The following is an 18,814-nucleotide window of genomic DNA, read 5'->3' on the forward strand; positions in this document are numbered from 1 at the left end:
AGTAATTTTACTCCAGTCATATTTGTGTTTCAACAGGAAATTATAATGCAGTGTAGTTAGCCAGAATTAGATATACTATGTAACTAAAATCTGGGGGGCTGTTTTTGTGAGGCCAAATTAGGTTTCTGCCAACATGAGAAAATCTTGTTCACAGATGCTGATTCATTACATGAATCAATGTCAACTGAAAACCATTACTCAATGTTACAAAGAGTTAAAATACTTTTCTCTCCAAGAACTGTGCAGAACTGAAAATAGCATACAACAATCACATAAAACTTTCGATGGAACAAATGAAAACTGCAGTCTATTCCAAAAACACAAATTTGTGAAAATTTGAAACTATACTAATAATGTTGGAATTCCCTGAGAACGGAAACATTTGAACTTTCTTCTTAAAACTGAGAAGTTCAATTCTTCATAATGTATGCTATGTGGATTTGTGGACATAAATCTTTACTATAAATAAAGTATCAATAATTACTCCAATCACTGAAGGAAAATTAGGGAAAAAATTGAGTAGTCACAAATTTTTGTGCAGCGACAGGAGGGAGTGTCATAAAACAACATACTGAAATTCTGAGTGGTGGAGTGTGAGCGAGTTTAGAGGTCACTTTATGTTTCTCTTTAATATATTGAAAACTGCAGCTTCTAGTGAAAATGATTTGCAGTAAAAAAATTAAACTACATTAAATTTCCTACAAGAAAGCTGCTATTAATTTTTTTTCTGTAGGACTAATGGTTTCTGTGTTGCAAGGGATGACAAACACAGATTATTAAAAATGGTGTTAATGGAATAAATCAATATTTATTGTTAATGAAGTGGGTTAAAAGCAAATATTGAATGTGTCTACTACGCCTGAGTGCAGAAGAACCATATTAAGGGATAAATGGTATTCTGGGGGTGCAAGAGGGTGGAACAGGGGTGGGAAGGGACTGATGTTTGAAACATGAGAAAAGATAGGTTGCCAGATTGTGATCATGCACTTCCCTCCTTCATAGGTCTGCAAACCAAAGAGTAAACACTCCCTATACCATACTAGGTCAAAAAATGCAACTGCAGTGTGTTTCACGAAGTTGTATCAACTTTTCCACAGCTCATCTTATATATCACTGACAAGACAGTGTGCCAGGTGATGTGTTCCGGAAAGTGCGTTAACACTACACGGAACACGGATATGAGTTACTAACAATACTGACTCACGAAATCCATGTCGACACAAATCTACAAAACTCTCTGCAGAGTTTTCTACACTACTGGATTCCTAGTTACTGTGTAAGGCAGTTGTTGTGCTTTTCCAGTAATAACACGAGGACTGCTAACTTTTGAGCTTACAGACAAACTACACCTCCTCCCTAACATTTCTTGTTCAGTTCTCTAATGCAAGGTAGTCAAAATAAATTCACTTATTTCATGTTTATATGACAGAATCAATTTTAGTTTACTAAGTAAGTACTTATTTGCAGTTGTTATGTCAGCTATTTGGTAAAAAGCCTCCACAGCTGGAGCTGTCAACTTTATACCACTGGCCCAAGTGTAGCATTCTGGCAATATGTACTCAGCAATTTTGATTTCCATTTCTCCACTATCAATGGCTGGAGTACTTTTTGCAACATGACTGGAATCATCAAATGCATCACCACAGCCCAGGCTCTCTCAAAATACGAAGAGTCCCTAAGGCTTAAATTGGCTCCCTATTTAGCAGAGGTAGGTCACCTAGTTGATATGAAACTTAAGATATGCATTACAACAGATTACCGTTATAGATCTGAATATGATCAGCCCTATTCCATCAGAGATACTGACACTCAACTTGCAAGATACACTGTGGATGTGTGGTAAGCGGCTTCACTCAGCGCAGCCCATTCTGCAAAGTGCCAGGTACCCCTGAATGAAAGAGATTTATGCAGCCTACTAATAACATAATGGTGAGAGATGTGCAGTAGTTTTCTGGTCTTTCAGTAATTCACCACCAAATGAATACAACACACTTACATGGCTTTAAAACATGCTGCCAACGGCAAAGGGCAGCAAGATGCATTTACCAATCCAATCCCTTTCCCACCAATGCCACATAGGTACCTGACATCATCACATTTACAAATTAATCAGTTCTCACCAATTGCTTGTAGGAAAATATTTTACTTATAACCTCACTAACAACTAAAAAATGAGTACTTATATAATAAACTGTAAATATCTCAACTATATAAATATGAGTTCAGTGAAGTTAGTCTGCTTATTTACATAAACAACTGGACAGGAAATGCAGGGGAGGTAATGTCTGCCTGTGAACAAGAAACTGAGCAGCCCTTACAGTGGAGGAAGTCATCTTTTCTGGAGGACCGCTACAACTGCTGTACTAGATGACTAAGAATCAGTTTCTCCCTAGTAGTATAGAATAGTGTGCAGAGAGTAATGCTGAATCTGTTGATATGCTTTTCCTATGTTGAAATACTATTAGTAACTCATATCTGTATTTAATGTAGATTTTTTTCTTTATCCACTTCATTTAACAATAAACATCAGTTTTATACCACTGAAAGACTATTCTTAATAATAAATGATTTTTCCATCCCTGCAACACAGAAACTATTAGTCCTAGAGAAAAAATGAATGGGACCTCTTTTGTAGTAGATTCAATATAGTTTAATTTCATGCTGGGAATTCTTTGCGCTAGAAGCAGCCGTTTTCAAGATATTCAAGAAAAACAATGTGACTTTTAAATGCGCCCCTACCCCACTCTCGTCCTCACATCGGTCAGGATTTGTACTTGCACACATCTGTGCTCTGCATGAGCATTTTAATTTTTTTATCACAAATTACCATTACATTAAGTCTATCCACTAAATGCCTCATTGACGACTGAAAAATGTGTAACCTCCTTCCTCCCTGCTAAGTTCTATACCTCTGCCGATAACTAAAACTCATTTTAAATGAAGTGGAAAAATATTGTTTATGTCAGGGTATTTACCATATTATGTCAATTGATGCAGTTAAACAAGATTGCTGTGCTATGAACACACAACATTTCATGACCATACATACTGATGATCACTGAAACGTTCTCAGAGCTTACAGTAATTAATTAACAGTAATGTTGACCAGTTGCCCCAACTACAAAACCTAAGGCTGGCTCAAGATGAACGTTTTTCAGTGGTCTTGCAGTAAAATTAGTGAATCACTAAGTCCCACTGAAGAAAACTTGATTCATGAGTCAGTAGTGAAAAATGGGGGACCAATCAAGACTAGAATAAATTCACACTGATGATGCTAGTTTCTTGGTGGTATTAAACATCTATCAGCACAGTGTTAGAAGAGCCATATGTCATGTTTAAAACACTTTATTAAGTAATATGTTAGTATAATCATCACCACCAGCAGCAGCAATGATTTTTATAGGAGTATCTTATTTTCAGATTTCCCACTTGTGCTGAGACTTTAGACTACTTGATCAAAAGTATTCGAACACCTATTAGTAGATATTAATATGTGGTGTGTCCACCCTTCACTTTTATTATGACTTGAACTCTGCAGGGGACACTTTCAATGAGGTGTCTGAATGTCCGCAGAGAAATGGCAGCCCATTCTTCCTCAACAGCTGAAACCACAGAAGGTAAGTGACATTGGATGCTGGAATCTGGAGTGAAGTCTATGCTCTAACTCATCCCAAAGATGTTCCATTGGGTTCATGTCGAGGCTCTGGACAGGCCAATCCATTTCAGGATTATTACTGTCCACAAGCCATAGCCTCACAGATGCTGCTTTGATAGGACACACTGTCTGCTGATACAAATGATCACTGTCTCTGAACTGTTCCTCTACTGTATACAGTACACAATGCTGTAATATGTGTTCATATCCTCCCGCATTTAGCATTTTCCCAAGCACAGTAAGGGGGATCACATCCTAACCTTGAGAAACACCCCCACATATCATAACATCAACTCTTCTGTACTTCACTGCTGGCACTACGCATGATGGCAGGTAACACTCCCCATGCATTTGCTACAGCCAAACCCTTCCATTGGATTGTCACAGGGTATAGAGTGATTCAGCACTCGTTTCCAGTCATCCATGGTCTGGTGGCTTCGTTCTTTACACCAAATAAAGTGTTGCTTAGCAATGACTACAGAAACATGTGGTTTACGAGGAGTTGCTCGGCCATTCTACTCCACTATTTCTGCTCCCTCAGTGCAAGTCAATATGCTAGCTGGACTGCCGGTAATGCTCTAACTCAGGTGTGATCTTTTCCACTGATTTCATATGATTTTTAACAATTACCCTCCAAAATGCTAGACATCCCCCGTTCATCAGTACTAGATCTCTGCCTGGTCTTGGTCTAGCTGTAGTGGTTCCTTCACATTTCACTTCATAATCATATCACCAACAGTCGACTTGGAGAGCTTTAGAGAGATTGAAATGTTTATGATGGATCTGTTATTCAGGTGACATCAAATGACTAGTCTATATTCAGAGCAACTGAACTCTCCTGCCTAACGCACTCTGCTGTTACTGCTTCTCTACTAACACAACACAACACTCCCCACCTCCTTTTACACTCACAGGGATCCATGTCTAATTATATCAAGCAGTCAATTGCACATACAGGTGTCTTGATACTTTTGAATGAGGCAGTATATAGTTACTTTGAATGGGTGATTGCATATACAGTGTGTCCATAATTAAAGCAGCAATTTAGAAACTCTGTAGAAAGTGAAACACTGCTCAGAATGACACCAAATTTTAGCAGGATATTATATGTACACAAACAGACGTGTGACACACAGCTGTTCTTCAGTTTGCAATTGGGATGCCCAAATGACTGTATCTATGATGGATCGGATGCTGCTGGTACAGCTCCTTTACAAGAATGGTGACTGCACACCAATAGTGCTGCAGAAGTTTCAGACACTGAAGGAAACGAAAAATTGAATTGTTCCAATGTCTGCTAAGGGTCTGGAGAAATGATAACAAAATTCAAAGTTCAATGCAACAGGAGGAAAGCAATTGCTCCAACATCTGTCGAAGATGTGGCCACAGCATTGCAAGGGGGGTTGAGTCTTGGTGTATAATCATTCAGTGCACAGGGAACTGCTGACCGTTTGACATGCTTCATAAAATCCTATGCAACATCCTACATTGCTACCCATACAAAAATCACCTATGTTCAGGAGTTGCTACCTGCTGACCTGCCAGCAAGACAACCGTTCGCTCTGGAATTTCTTGCTCAATGGAATTGGACAATGTGTGGCCATGGTACATTTTGTGCACAGACAAAACCCATTTCCATCTCCAAGGACACGTCAACATGCAGAGTTGCAGAACATGGGCAACAGAAGATCAACTGGTACCACTTCATTCTGCAAAGGTGACTGTGTGGTGTGGGTTGATGGCACATCGTTTATTTTAAGGCAATATTATTTCGTGGAGATGAGTCTTGGGGGGTCCTGTTACCTGTACTGTCACCGGTAAATGCAATTAGAGTTTTTCATGCAGAAACATCATTCCAACCCTCCGACACCATGGGTGTGTGGGTAGGATCATTTTTATGCAAGACAGCACTCCTCTGCGCATTGCAGAGGCATTTTGGAAATGCTATAATTATCTGCCATCATTTCCCTACAGCCTGGCCATCCAGATCACCTGGTCTTAATCTGTGTGACTTCTGGCTGTCGGTTTATCTGAAAGAAATATTTAGTGTTACAATTACGAATGTAGCTGAATTGAAGGCACACACTGCACAACACATTCTGAACGTGACCCGCAAGACACTCTGATCTGTTGTGAAACATAATGTTTTTTATTTCAACTTGCGGCACAGAACAGTGGACAACATATTGAACATGTCTTGCGTCACTCTCATGACAATTAAAAACTGATGTCATTTTGCTTTTTATATGGTTTTTGACCCCAGGACAATTAAAAAGCAATGTCATTTTGCTTTTTATGCAGTTTTTTGCCTCAGAATAATTAAAAAATGATGCCATTCTGCTTTTAATGTGGTTCTGGTCTCAGGACAATTAGAAAGCAATTTCCCCCTCCAATGTCGTACAACCTGACCGTGGTGAATGTGCTAACCTAACAGTGCCACAACTAGTTGACAGCTGAACTTGAGCAGTCTTGCACACTGTACAGTATGGTTGGTGCAATGTGAAACTCAAACCGTAGTCATCATATTGTGCTCCATCTGTCATTTGTAGCAGACCCCCATTCATGTTAAGATGCTTCTGCCAACTACTGGTAAAATTTTCCAGCTGATAAGGCTGTCTTGATAGTAATCAGTAGTGCGGGTTTCTACAAAATTGTTCAGAATTTGAAGCAGTCTACCAACCCTGAGAAACTTACCCTTAATGAACTCTGTACAGTAGCAGCAAGGGACATGCTTGCCAACAATTAAGAGCTGGCAAAGCCAGATATACATGGTACACAGTTGTTGCTGCCCTATGGAATGAGCAAGGCGACCTTGTCTTCCGATGAGGTGCCATGTGCTGACGCCGTACCGATTCTAGAGCAGTGACATCACAGCGCTGCCTACCTTCTCCTGTGTTGGCGGGTACGTGTCATTCAAAGTGTCATAATCCCTATTCGTAACTTTATTTGGATTCTTTGTATTGCTCTCCTTCTGATCATTGGGAAAGCTGGTGGCTGTGCCCTGACTGTCTTTTGGTGCATGTTCGACAAAACTGCTCACATGTAGAGAGATCATATTTGGGGGGGGGGGGGGGGGGGGGGGGTCTGTCACAAAATAGGCCATTTAGCAACAGTTTGTGACAAATGGCAAGGCACAGAGCAGATGTAGGAGGCCCCAGTGCTTTCTCTGGACTCAGAGACTGTCTCCAACATCTTACAAACAGTGCTACAATGTATTCTGCTGTCATTGGTAGTGGATGGGCAACCAACTGAATTTCAGACAGACACAGCAGCATTGGTGAACCTAATTAACTTAGATACATATTGGTTGTTGGGCTGCCCTGCATTGCAACAGCCGAACTCTTATCAGTCTCTGCCTTATAGTAAACAATATATCCCTTTCAGGGGATAATTCTCTATCTCTGCATGTTATAAGAATGTGGAATGGCAGCTTACATTATTAGTGGTTAATTCACTTTCGGCTCAAAATATTTTTGGGTTAGATGCTTTTTTCTGTTAGTGGCTTTCAGATAGAAAGTATATTTAGTGTCTCAGTCAGTCCTCGACCAAGATGCTGACTCTTTACTATGGTCGTACAAGTCTCTATTCGAGAATACCTTCATTGGCCAGAAAATTTCAAAGCACAAATCTCCCTTAAGCCATATGAAATATTTAACTCCCTTCGCTATTCATGATAAGATCAAGGTCAAATTGAGGAACTGGCAGGACCTCAGTGTTGTTTCTTTGGTGGTGATTCGGAAGCCAGATGGCACAATGCACCTTTACAGCGATTTTTAACAGATGATCAATGCTCAGACCTGTATCTCATCCCTTGGCCAGAAGTGCTGTTGGCAAAATTGTGAGGGGGCCAGTAATTCTCGTGCATTCACTTGCATGATGCATACCTGGAGTTTCTTAGTGCTCATCATCCTCTTTGGGCTTTATCAATTTAATCACCTGCCTTTTGTAATCATGTCCATACCCAGAACTTATCAACAAAATTTGGAGAGACTGACTCACGACATTCCTTGTCACATGGACTACCTTTATGACATCTGGGTCATGGGCTCCAAAGCGAGAGGAGCATCTGTGAAATCTGCACAGGCTTTTCGAATGTCTGCTGGAGAATGGCCTTTGTTGTAAATCATAAAAATGTAGTTCCCCCCCCCCCCCCTGAAAGGTGCATTTTTTGGGTCATTTGCTTGGTAAAGATTGCCTCATCCCTACTAGTGATCAATCAGCCTCCCAGTACCCAATAACCAGAATGAGCCCAAGTCGTCCTTGGGCAAGATTTCGTATTATGGCAAATTCACTCATCAGGCCTCGCACATCTGCCATCCTCTTAACCAGCTTTGCTAACAGGGTGTTAAATTTGTCTGGTCTGCAGATTGTCAATGATCTTTTTAGTCCCTCAAGCAGTGTCTGTGTTCTGCTCCCTGATTGGATTCTTTTACACCTGGTAAACCTTTAATCCTGACCTGTGACACAATGCAGTATGGCCTTGGTGTGGTCCTGTTGCATCCGAACCCATATGGCACTGAGCAGCCCACTGCTTATGCATCGAAGATTCTTTCCACTGCACAGTGTGATTATTCACAGGTGGAAAAGGAGGTATGTCAATCAATTTCAGAAAGAAAAAGTTTCATGTTTTCTGGTATGGGGTGAAGTTCCTACTGATCACTGACCACAACTTACTGGTTTTCTCATTTAGCTTGCTTTCCAAACTACCACTACTCACCAACGGCACAGGTGGGTACTTTTTCTCAGTAACTATCCTTATGAAACTTCCTGGCAGATTAAAACTGTGTGCCGGACCGAGACTCAAACTCGGGACCTTTGCCTTTCGCGGGCAAGTGCTCTACCAGCTGAGCTACCCAAGCACAACTCACGCCCCATCCTCACAGCTTTACTTCTGCCAGTACCTCGACTCCTACCTTCCAAACTTTACAGAAGCTCTCCTGCAAACCATTCTGGAAACATTCCTCAGGCTGTGGCTAAGCCATGTCTCTGCAATATCCTTTCTTTCAGGATTGCTAGTTCTGCAAGGTTCGCAGGAGAGCTTCTGTAAAGTTTGGAAGGTAGGAGATGAGGTACTGGCAGAAATAAAGCTGTGAGGACAGGGCGTTAGTCGTGCTTAGGTAGGCAAAGGTCCTGAGTTCGAGTCTTGGTCTGGCACACAGTTTTAATCTGCCAGGAAGTTTCATATCAGCGCACACTCCGCTGCAGAGTGAAAATCTCATTCTGGAACTATTCTTATGACAGTCATTCAGTACTGGTCTACCAATCAGCATGCAAACACAAATGCACTACAGCAACTGCCAGTAGGACCAGATTCAGAGTTTGACCGACCATTTTCGCATTGTACGGTGCCTTACTGTAGACCTGGCTGGATTTTACTTTGACGGCGTGGGAGGTTGCGGCCGCTGACCTGCTTTTCCGGAACAGTGTTTCAGGATGGACTCAGCATGGCATACATTTCTTCCCCTACATTCAAATGGCTCTGAGCACTATGGGACTTAACTTCTGAGGTCATCAGTCTCTTCCCCTAGGTGATCAACTCAATGTTGTCCAGGGAGTCCTCATTCTCGCCATGGAGGAGCAAAGCTGTTGAGTTTTTGTCCCTCCAGTGTTGCATCCTTACATACACCAGCTGCTGCATGTGTCACACTGGGGTATGACTCTTATGGTCGTCTACTGGCCAGCAATTGATCAAAACATCAAACGCCTTGGAAGGGTTTGCATGACCTGTGCACAAAATCAGGAGTACCCTTGGGGCAGTGTGCACATCGACTTCGCAGGTTGTCTTTTGGGAACCATGTGCTGGTTGGTGATCGATGCATTATCAAATGGTTGGTGATCGATGCATTATCAAATTTCCTATGTCACCAAGCTGTCCTCCACAACATCAAGTTTGTAGATAGCTGGTCATTTTTGATATCGAGTGTTCCCCCAGGATCCTTGTTGGCTGGTTGGGTGGGGGGATCAAACAGTGAGGTCAATGGTCCCACGATCCAAAGTGGCAGAAATTAAGGGAGGAACAACACCAACAGCAGTCTCCAGTCGACAGGCAAGAAAATTGGGCAAACAAAGAGACAGAAGGATTGTCAGGGAGGCAGTAAGAGTAAATCATATGAGGGCAAGAGGTGGGGAGGGGCAAGAGCAAGGGCGCACCAGGAAGTGTGATGGGGCGTCAGCACTGCCAACCTTTCCCAGTCCTCACACCATACCATGATTGCGACAGAATGGTGGCAACACCAGAGGAAGAAGATGCAATAAAAATGGGAACAAAATGGCACAAAAGACCCAACAAAGCATAAGGAAAAAGGGGGAGGGGAGGATCTGGCCAAAACAAGAAACCAGTGCCAATACTAACTGGGGGATTTCAATTCCAGCAGGATTTTCAAGAACTTAAATCTGGAGGAAAAACCACTTTCATGAAAGAAACTGAGGATGGACATAACCATGCAAGGGTCATCTAACACCCATGACATGGAGAGTGGGAGGACATATTTAGTATGAAGAGCCAAATGGCAGGGGTAGTCCACTAAAATATGGATCACTGTGAGGTGGGGCTTCACAACTATAAAGGGGGAGGAGGGGGGACTCATTAAAAGTAAAAAACATGGGTTAACCTGATACGGCTGATAAGACAGCGGCAGAGGATGGTAGGTTACCACCAGGATAGAAGTCGCCTTAATTGCACAAAGTTTATTAGATGGTGTAGCCCCCCTACGAGTCAGCCCATGACTGAGTGCAAAGGAAAATGACATGATACCACAACTTCATTCCCTCGACACGGAGAAAGGTCGCTAGGTGGCTGCCTCCTCCCCCCCCCCCTTTCCAGCCAGACAATCAGCAAGCCCAGTGTACCCTTGTGGCCAGGAACCCACAGGAAATTAACTGAAGAAGCAGCACAGTCAAGATCAGTGGGAAGGCCATGGATGGCAAAGACCAACGGGTGGAGGGAAAAACACCACATAATAGCCTGAAGGATACTCATCTAGTCCATACACAACAAAACTCGGGTGAGGGAGGACCGTTTAATGAAGCAAAGGGCCAGGTAAACAGCTGTCACATCTGCAGTCACCACCCCACACATGGCTAGGAAGACATGGTGTTCTGTGCCAACAGAGGACATGAAGGCATAGCCCACACGACTGGCAGATTTAGAGCCACTGGAGAAAAAAATAGTATCCAAAATTCTTGTAAAAGTGGGTGGAACAAACAATGGAACATGGTCAGAGAGATGCAGGGTTTTGGACACCTGGAGTGGCCCATCCAAATCCTGGGCCGAGAAACTAACCAAGGAAGGGTATTCAGGAAAGAAAGTGGGGAACAGGTCTAACAGCTAAGATGGAAATCTTGGCAAAGAGAAGTAAGGTGGAGCCCAACTGGTAAACCCACTGAAAGGCAGACAGGAAAAGGGGAGGGGTGAGCAGGGAAGATAGTGATGGCATAGGAAATCTGGAGCTGAGACTGTTGAACCAGGGGCGGGGGGGGGGGGGGTGGCATCCCAGCATTAACAGAAGAATATCTACAGGGCTAGTGCGAAAGGCACCGGTGGCCAAAAGGATACTATGATGGTAGACTGGGTACAAGAGGTGCAATGTGAAAGGGGCAGCTGAGCCACAAACTTTACAACCGAAGTCCAGATGGTACAGGACTATCGTCTGATAGAGGCAGAGAAGAGTCGAACGATCTGTACCCCAAAAGATGTGGGCAAGGAAGTGACGGACATTGAGTTTATTGAAATAGCCAATCTTTGGGAGGAGGATATGGGTTATCCAAGTAAGCTTGTTGTCAAAATGAGGACCCAAGAAACAGAACTGTGGGACAATGGTCATGCACTGGGTGTCGAGGTAGAGCTCCAGGTCATGACGAACCATAGTCCAGTGACAGAAATACACTACCCATGATTTAAAGGGAGAGAACTGAAAATTGTGAGAGAGATTATACACAGAAGTATACAGGATGACACCCTGCAAAGGCCACCGAGTAGGAACTAATTCAGATGCAGAAATCATACACATTCAGAGCAGGTGCTGTGACGTAGTCCAACAGAGGCCAAGAGCGCAATAATAGTGATGAAGGACACTTAATACGGAATCCTGCAAAACATCATTCCCCCGAGTCTGTGAAGACCTGAGAATTGCTCCAACCTGTTTCCATAAGTGAAATTCCCGGATTTCCAGATAAGTTTTAGCATTTTTCCCTGACAAATTTTGAGATCTCAAGGGTAAGTTAAAACGTAAGTTGACAATCTGTCTTTTCAGTTACAGTACAAGAAACAACAGTGCAAACAAGGAAATATAAAAAAAAAAACACCTTGTAAGCAAATGGCATGTCCTGATGTGAGCAAAAATCTTTAGTACCAGCATCCACATGTTTTGTAATGAACTGTTTTCAGATGGAGAAATCAAGCTAAATGGAATATGTGTTTCATTAAGACCACTGACATTATTTCATTTCAACAAAACAAAACATGTTTGGAGACAAAAATATGCATTTCCATGAAGTTGCAAGACAGATTTAAAATACCTTCACTGATTTTGGAAATAATCCCAGAAAAAAGTAGGCCTCCTGAAAGAAGTATTAGGCGGGGAAGAATTGTGTAAACCAAAACTGTACATGACCGCCAATATAATGTTGGTCCTACTATGTTTGTTATTGCCAGTTATTACCTGTTGTGGTATATCTATTATTTTACACATATTTTGTGATTTTTCTTTTGAGAAATATATGAGTACATAGTGCACAAACCGCCAGCAACTGACACAATTTTCTTCTTCTTATTGTCCATACTTTTTCACATATAAACTACTTTTGAAATGCCAAAATGTACTAAAACAAATAACATGTATATAAATTCCACATTGTACAATGTACTTGCAGCACGACAGTCACAAATCCTGAAATTCATGCCCATGGCCTCTGGTCTGCTGAGGAGCACTGTCCTGGGTCCAAGGATAAACAATGAAAATCCGCTACATTATGCCACACCCAGACAGACACACCCAACCTGTAGGCAGGTTGGTGAGACTAGATCGCATGGGCAGGGCCTGTACATTAGTGGGAACCGAATGGCTTCAGATCAGTAGGCCCGATCCATTACAGATACCCACAGAAATGGCCTGCAGTTTTGGCCTGTCATGGAAATCCACTCGTACGGTCAGCTATTCATGAGCCACAGACAGCATGTTGTTGAAATGAGACCAAGGTAATCAATCAACCAACAGATAACTTGTTCAAATACTTTGAGAATCCATAATAATGAGGATAGGTGGCAACTCACTGTAACGATGACTGCTGAGCCACAGGCAGGCATGTAGAGAAAGACAATCACACTCTCACAACCAAATTTTCAGCTGTAGCTTTTGTCAGAAAATGAGAGCACACACGCATTCACACAATCACTCAGACACAACTCTAGTGGCAAGAAGTGGTGGCAGCACTGACTGCAAGCTGATGGGAGTGATAGAAAGAGGAGAAGCAGTAAGAATGAGGGAGTAGGGAAGCAGCGCAGGTGCTCGGCTGCACCCGGCCAGCGACGATGCATGACATATCAGCAAACAAACCATTTCCCTGATTTCCCTTATGTGTCTGAAATTCCTTGATATCCAGAACCTGTGGAAACCCTCTAGTGTTACAGGAACTGGTGAATAAACATTGGGAAGGGCCCCAAAGACCCACACTCATGAAGTGTAAGAAAGATGTCATGGTGCCAAGCCATGTCATGTGCATTACAAAAGTTGAAGGAAACTGTGACAAGAGAGCGATGCTGAGAAAAACCCTGCCAAACTGGGGTTTCATACTGAAGCAGATGATTGATTGGATACTATCCCTCCTGAAAGCCACACTGTTAAGGAGACAAAAGGCCCCCAAAGACTTGAGGACCAAACACAGCTGACGAGCCACCAGCCGCTCGAATAACTTACAAGGTATGTTGGTCAGACTGATTGGCTGGTAATTACTGAGGAACGATGGATCCTTACTGGGTTTAAGGACAGGAACCACAATACTGTCCCTCCATTATGAGAGGAAAACAACTTCGAGCCAAATACGGTTAAACAACTGGACGAATTATTATTGTTGTGGAGGATTGAGTCCTTTACGCAACTGGTCATGGGTGGAATTGGGGCCAGGGGCTGAATCGTGTGAAGAGGACAGGGCCATAAGAAGTTCCCATTCAGTACAAGGTTCATGGTAGGATTCCACCTGACAAGGGGTAAGCTTCAGCCTGCTATTTCTGGAAGAAGAAGGCAGCTGGATTGGAAGCTGATGCTGAAGCCGTTGCAGAATGGGTTACAAGATGTTACACAAGAACCAACTGCTCCACATGAAGGCCATATGGGAGTGCGAGACATAATGGAAGACAGCTGTTGGCATCACACATGTGATGAAGGGTCAGAAGAAACTAGGCGGGTGACAAAGTGATCCCAACACACCTGATAGCTCTGTCAGATTAAGTAATGGGCTTAGGCATGAAGGTGTTTAAAAGTAATGAGTCTGGCAGAGGATGGGTGCCACGTAAGGTGTTGCAAGGCTCGATGGCAAAGGCCCTGCCCCACCAAGCGCCTGGATGACATGTAACTAAGGGAAAAGGGGAGTGGAAGTGAGAGAAAGATCAATGGCAGAAAAAGTTTCATAAGCAGCACTTCAATGGGTAGAGGAACCATAATTAAGAAGACACAGGTCACGGTCTGCAAGAAACTTTTCTATGAGGAGACCTCAACTAGATGCAGAAGCACTGCCCCACATGGGGTAATGGGCATTAAAATTGGGGACTGGGGGGGGGGGGGGGGGCGGCGACATTCTAGCAGAAATGCTTGCTATTGGCTGGAGGCCCCAGACGTCATGCTGAGGCTGCATTAGTGCAACGCAGCAGTGTGATTATATGGTAAACGTGCCTCACCAGAGATGCTATGGCAGATTACTCATCCATTTTACTTTCGGTTTGGTTCAATACAGTTGGATAAATCAAATCAAGTGGCATGTCAGATGTATTACACGTTAGGACCAAGTAAATGATAATTAAGATGAAAAATAACTCACTTGTTTGATGAAGAAACATATTTTGATGTGTCCTGTTCCAGGTTTCTGTTGCTGTTTAACAGATGAAGATGGAATCCATAGCTGCTTCCTCCTTATGGCACATTTCTTCATGGCTTTCAACTTTGCCTCTTGATTCAGATACCTAATCCTTATAAATGTTTTTGTTCTTACGTAATGAGAAATAACTGTGTCATGAAACTCAGGAAAAATTGTTTCAAAATAGAGCACAGGGACTTTATGACTTTTGGGTACACAAGCCATTTCCACAAAAAGCAGCAAATTTTTATTCAGATACTTCACTTTTTGCTGCTGCAAAACCTAACGATTTAACAACGTTTTGGCGCCTAAATGCAATATAACGTGCAATGCATTTACCGCATCTGGAAGAACATCTGAGATTGCAGAGTTATCATACACTGTTACCGCATCTGTTAATGAATTTTCTTCTACATTCACAGCATCTGGGAATTCTCATATTAACAATTCATCATCAACACAGAGCTCAATGGTAATGAAACTTAGGGGCACAGAATCTGAGCCGACATCACTCAGAGATGATTCTTCATTTAATTCTTCAGTAACTGGCATGTTTCCAGAGAAAGAAATACCACTTGGTTTACCTTCCCCCGCAGAGTAATGAGATGCATCCTGTTCCTTTCTTCAAATGGTGTACAGTTATTATACAATGTACCTAAGTCTTGTATCCTAGGGAAAAAAAATCCAAGCAATCTTTATTTGGTGTGTCTTTCATACTTTTGAAAAGATCAGAGAGAGATTTTGCTGACTTCATGAAACGTTTTTTGAAAGGCAACAATCTGTCTCAATCACCAACTTGCACTGCTGAAATAATGTCTGGGAATCTCTTTAGTGTAATCTCCTGAATTGTGAGATTCATTCCAAATCCACATGAACATTTTTCTTCCAGAACACTTAAGTTCAAGATGTCAAAGACATCATTAACAAGTTCAATAAAATTACTTTTAATGTGTTTGTGAAGTACATACCACCAGGCCTAAGCTGTTTGTCGTGAAAATGTGTCTGCGCTCATCAAGTTACATTTAAATGTGCTTCGGTAATGCGGTTTGTTGTTTTTAGGTCACTTTTTCGTGTTTAAAAATTTCTTGTATAGCTGCCTTAGTTATTAGGTAGCATAATGAAATGGTGCCTCAAAAATTTAACAGATATGATACATTGAATAAAATCCATGCATTCCTGGTATTGTCTACTGGGTTTAAAAAGTATGTTTTATCTGTATCGACACACAATTCCTTCCAACCTTTTTTATTTTTTTCAGCCATATAACATGTCACAGCTACAATATGTATCAAAGTCATAATAAACTGGTTGTTTTCACAGCTTACAAAACCCACACAAACTTGAACATTTGTGGACCAACTACAACATCCTCAAATGAATCTTAACACAAGCGAACACCACCACCACTAGTCCCTCTCGAGTACAAAAAGTGTTTGATTTAGCCTTCAATAAACGTAGGATATCTTTGAGAGGACCTGGTCTGCATCTAAATTCCTTAGTCCATTTCTGAAGTGTTGCCTGCACAGCTAAGGCATTTTTCACTTTTGCAAATAAGCATCTGTTTTTGATGTTGGAGCAATGCATGGGTAATGTCCTTTGAATTCCACTTTATTCTTTTGCTTTTGATCAACAGACATCGTATTTGCGGCAGTATAGAATGTTTTGAAAACACATTGTTCACACTTCCATGTCAATATTTTTTTTTTCTTTTTTTCTTTCATGTCATATGTCCTTTTTTCTGCATTAGCACTTCCATGTCAATATATTTTTTTCTTTTTTTCTTTCATGTCATATGTCCTTTTTTCTGCATTAGCGAGAGAACATAGTGAACAGCATTTGTTTTACTTCATAAGACAATATCACATCTCTTTGGCGTGGCTCCTTTCTGTGCATTTAGTTTTCTTAAAAAGTTCAATCTCAGCCCTCAGTTCCTTAACTTTTTTTTGAGTGACAGTTTCTAAGGTCATCAAGGCTCATTTCTGCAAAATTCTTGTTTCCCAGTGTTGTGCGTGACTTCCAGATCTCTAAGAAATGAATTTACTTTTATTATTCCTGGAATTATTTACTAAGTACTACACAACCACATTAACTTCTCATTACTAATTAAATAAATAATAGACAAAAATGATAAATACCGGTGACATAAATTGCTGCCATAGCTTACTTTGATAAAAATGTCAAGTGGTCGATAGGTTTCAAATTCATAGCCTTCATCATTTCAGCCACAAGCCTTATCAAATGGGACTTACACTGTTAATGTTGAGGCATTAGGGCAGCATGCCAAATGTGCAGGTATAACAGCTCAGTTGCCAGTCATACTATATTCTTAAACAGAGATCGTTAACACATCTTGATAACAGGAAAAAAATATTGGCTAATTCCATGAGAAATGATGCTACAGTATTTGGGAGCAAAAGCTTGAAGGTGATCCTAAAAGTTTGTTTCTCAAATTTCGTTCATGATCTTCAAGTTGAATATGAACTGAACACACACGTGCAATTTTCAGATTCACTTTGTCTTTGCATTTGCATCAAACTATCCATTCACGCTGCAAGTGCTCATCTTTTTAGAAAACTATGATAAATAACATCTGTCATATTTCAAGCAACACACTGTAAGACAGCATAATTGTAGTGAGCTTTGCTCATGATTGACTTGAAATGAGTTATTTTCTTTGGATGCACACCACCACTTCTGTGTTCTGCCAGATGCATAGACACAAGTGTCCTCAAAGTGATGACAAGGGGTGCAATAGCATCTGGGAATTTATTGCTCATCAGCAGCCAGAATGGCCTACATCCTTTTCTACATACTTTGATTGAAATCCACAAGGGCCAGGAAGGGAGGGAAAGTTGTTAAAGGAGGGCTGTTAGGGTAGCGGGCATATGTGACCTGTCAGGAGGGAGAGACAGATTGCAAACTGTGACTGCAGAGTCCAAGTGGACCTAGACAACAGCAGTTTCTGCTGTATGTACCAACATGCAAACGCCCTCAAACGGTCGACCCAGTTCCAAAGAAGCACACCATCCATGAAAGGTTGGTGAGTAAGTATCAGTAAAATGAGAGTCCTGTAGAACAACACAAGCTGTGAAGTAAAAGAAAATAAGGGATTGCAATTCCAGAAGATGATAGCAGTAGCCATTACAATTCCACTGAATAAACACGGAACAGAGACCCAAATGGGAGGTGAATCGGTCAAAGCTGGCACGCTACCGTGTCACCAATCGTCGTCAACAAAGATGGGGTTACATCCATATGATGTTGCAAGGAGTAGTCAGCACCTCTAGGGCCACCGGAAGGGCCTTGTCCCTGGACTTCTTCCTCCTCCTCCTTTTGAATGTCGAGGAGGTGAGGACCTCTAGAGAGAGGAGGTGCACAGACTGTGGGTCCTGTAGCTATAATGTATGGCAGCAGACCTCCACTGGTAGACACTAGTGACAGTGGCACCAGAAGGGGGCTCCATCACCGGCAGAAGCCGAAACTAAGGAGGAGGAAACTTCTCTGGCCTGGTAGATGGATGGGGGGGGGGGGGGGGGGCGGCATACACACAGTGAAGGGCATGGGAACCACAAGGGAGGGGGAGAGGAGAGGGGGGCACAATTGGGATAAGGAGGAGGTAGAAGAGGGAAAAGAATGAAAGAGGCAAAGTTAGATGTGATAGGCACAGGGTGAAGATAATTGTACTTCTGATGTGCCTCAGAGTAGGATAAACTATCAAGAGACTTATACCCCTGTACCTTTTTTTCCATCTTATGAACCGGGCAATCCAGCGAGCATGGACAGTTATGGTCACGATAATTCACACACACAGGTGGCAAAAAGACAGGAACTCTCCTCATGGAGGGGACATCCACATTCACCATCCTGAGGGTTCACTGTGCAGCAGGTAGACGTGCCTGAAACACAAACAATGGAAACACCTCATGGGTGGCAGGGGAAACACCTCATGGGTGGCAGGACATTCACATCACACCAATAAACCATAACCTTGACCTGCCCTGGAGGGTATCCCCCCTCAAGTCCCAGGATAAACGCACCAGTATCACTGTGGTTGTCCTGATGGTCCTTCCAAACACACCGAAAAAAAATGAA

At 42.2% G+C, this 18,814-nt stretch overlaps 1 protein-coding gene across 2 annotated transcripts in view; it reads right to left on the reverse strand.

Moving 5' to 3' along the window:
- Nucleotides 1–18,814, reverse strand: part of LOC124721911 — a 70,280-nt gene that overhangs the window by 12,692 nt on the left and 38,774 nt on the right. The gene's annotated exons all lie outside the window — the stretch shown is intronic.

Source organism: Schistocerca piceifrons, chromosome X (assembly GCF_021461385.2).
Source record: "Schistocerca piceifrons isolate TAMUIC-IGC-003096 chromosome X, iqSchPice1.1, whole genome shotgun sequence".
NCBI lineage: Eukaryota > Metazoa > Arthropoda > Insecta > Orthoptera > Acrididae > Schistocerca > Schistocerca piceifrons.